The sequence below is a fragment of the Octopus bimaculoides genome, chromosome 11 (genome assembly GCF_046866305.1).
Source record: "Octopus bimaculoides isolate indiv1 chromosome 11, ASM4686630v1, whole genome shotgun sequence".
Taxonomy (NCBI): Eukaryota; Metazoa; Mollusca; class Cephalopoda; order Octopoda; family Octopodidae; genus Octopus; species Octopus bimaculoides.
Window position 1 is genome coordinate 60,552,961 of NC_142938.1, and position 3,038 is coordinate 60,555,998.

The window sequence follows — 3,038 nt, forward strand, 5'->3', positions numbered from 1 at the left end:
TTGTAACTTGATGAATAAAGCAAATAAATTACCAAAATATTGCAGAACGTTTGAGTCTACACCATATTAAATGTGTATATTCTGGTCGCCTTCTTTATTACTCTTTGACTTAAAATTCAGACTTCCAATCCCGCGTTAAAACTTGATCTAGAAGTTATTATCTCCCCTGCGATCGCTGAACACCAGGGCATACCACGTGAATGAATATTACAGCCTTTCTCCTTCAAATATAGTATGCTAATCGAGGATCCGGTCATCGATTTATTTTTATCTCCTATCTGTATTTAGACATTGCACTGTGGCCATTCTGGGGCACTTACTTGAAGTGTTTAGTCGATCAAATCGACTCCGGTACTCATTTTTTCTGTTAAGTCTGGGAGGTATCATGTCGGTCTGTTTTGCCTGACTACTCTGCTACGGACACGTAAACAAACCAGCTCTGGTTGTCAAAAGTGGTCAGGGTGCAAAAACACAAGTACAACCACACACACACACACATACAAACACACACACTCACGCACACACACACACACACAAGCCATACATACATACAAACAGACAGACAGAATGTGTCTCCCGAAGACTTCAAGAACACCGTAAGATTGACATGAAGCACGGCCCGTCTTGGACCCGTGACCATTGCATCACATCACACTTCGAAATATATGCATTATCCAGTCAAAGAACAGGAGATCGCTAAGAGATACCTAATAGATCAAATAAAAAAAGTAAGAGACAGAGAAGCCCGTGGTGTTCCAAAATGCAACCGAAAGATATATATTATCATATTTCTCTGGAAGATATCACACGTGATTAACAGCTGCTCAAATCTCTTATTCATAGGAGAAATTTACTCACATGATTCCGGGTTCAGCCGCAGTTCTCGTCGCTTTATTATTTTTTTTTTTTTTGCTGTTTAATTTCAGCTTTTGTCTGATCGACCATATCATGATATTTTTACTTGTTTCAGGCATGAGACCGAGGCCTTGCTGGAGCACCGTCTTGAATAATATTAGTCGAGCAAATCGACACCAGTGCTTATTTTTATTTATTAAAATTAGGTGCTTCTTCTATATGGTCTCCCTTTGCCGAACCGCTAAATTAAGGGGACGTAAGCTCACCAACACCGGATATCAAGCAGTGGTGGTGGGAGTAAACACAGATACAAAGACACACACATACATGCAAATACATATGTGTGTGTGTGTGTGCGTGTGCGTGTGCGTGTGTGTGCGTTGTGTGTATGTCTGTGCATGTATGTATGTATGTATTTATGATGAGCCTCTTTCAGTTTCCAAATCTACTCATAAGGTTATGGTCGGCCCAAAGCTAAAGTAAAAGTCATTTTCCCGAGGTGTCACACTGTGGCACTGAACCCGTAACCATGTGGTTGGGAAGAAAACTTCTTACCACTTGGCCAGGCACAGAGGACTGCACTAAATATTTAATAACATCTTTCCTTTTTTCCCCTTAGTTTAGAAGGTTTCATTTAAAAAAGATTGCGACTCTTATTTCTAGCAAGTCAGGCTGACCACATAGAAACTCCTCTATAACTATAGAAGGAGAAATATCACTTGGCAGGATATAAATACGCTTAAACGACTCAAGTAGAGAATGAACTATGTGGGTGTGTATACCGAAGATCAAGCTAGCTTTTTATAGTATCTGCGCTTATTAATTCCTTGTATTTTTGGCATTTATCTCCAGCTTTTCGAGTATAATCGACTACAGCGAATGCTTACATTACTGCTACTTTATATTATCGGTTCCAGAATAATAAAAGACAAAATTGACCTTGGCGGGATTTTAATTCAGAGCGTAAACAGCCGAAATTAAGTAAATACCGCGAGGCATTTTGTCCTGCTCGCTTTAACAATTCTATCAATTCTCCATAAATATTATATATATGAATATAAGATAATCGAAAAAGGTATGTATATATATATATATATATATATATATATATATATATATATATATATATACATATATATATATATATATATATATATATATATATATATATATATATATATATATATATATATATATATATATGGGGGGGTATATGTATGTATACATATATGTATGTATATATATGTATATATATATATATATATATATATCGATAGATAGATAGATACATAGATACATACATAGATAGATAGATAGATAGACAGACAGACAGACAGACATACTGACAGACAGACGTACTGACAGACAGACAGGCAGTCAGACAGACAGACAGACAGACAGACAGACAGACAGACAGGCATGCAGGTGGGCAGACAGACAGACAACGGATGGATGGATGGATGGATGGATAGATAGATAGATAGATAGATAGATAGATAGATAGATAGATAGATAGATTCACATTGACACTTGCATACATCAAGACCAAAACTGAATCGCCAAATTTACGACGGAAGAAATTTACTTAAAATCAATGAAGTCCACTTGAGTTTAGAAAAGATGGCGAGTATGGTGAGGAAGGTGTTTGGGACAGTGGAGGTGGAGAGTGAGGCTTTTACATTTGATGTAATTAACTAATGTAGTCAGGGCTTAAAGCGTTGCATTATGTGAAGAGTGAGGTGAGAGAGAGCTAAAGAGAGAAAGCGAGACACTGTGAGTGTGTGAGTGAGAGGGAAATAGGCTGTAAGAGAGAGAAGAAGAGAGAGACTGTGAGAGAGTGAAGGAGAGAGAGAGCGTCAGATTTTGTGAGAGAGTATCTGTGAGAGAAAATTGAAAGAGAGAGAAAGGGAAAGATGGAAAGAGAGAGGAAGAGAAAGAAAGATAGGGAGAATTAGAGGAGAGATAGAGGAGAGACAGTGAGAAAGTGAGGGAGCGAGAGAGTGATAGACTGTGTGAGAAAGAATCTGTGAGAGATAGGGAGAACAGAGAGAGAGGGAAAGAGGGAAAGAGAGAGAGAGAGAGAGAGAGAGAGAGACAGGGAAAGAGGGAAAGAAAGAGAATGAGAGAGAGGGAGTTTACATAGATACAGAGAGATAATATGAGAGAAGGAGGTGGCGAAAAAC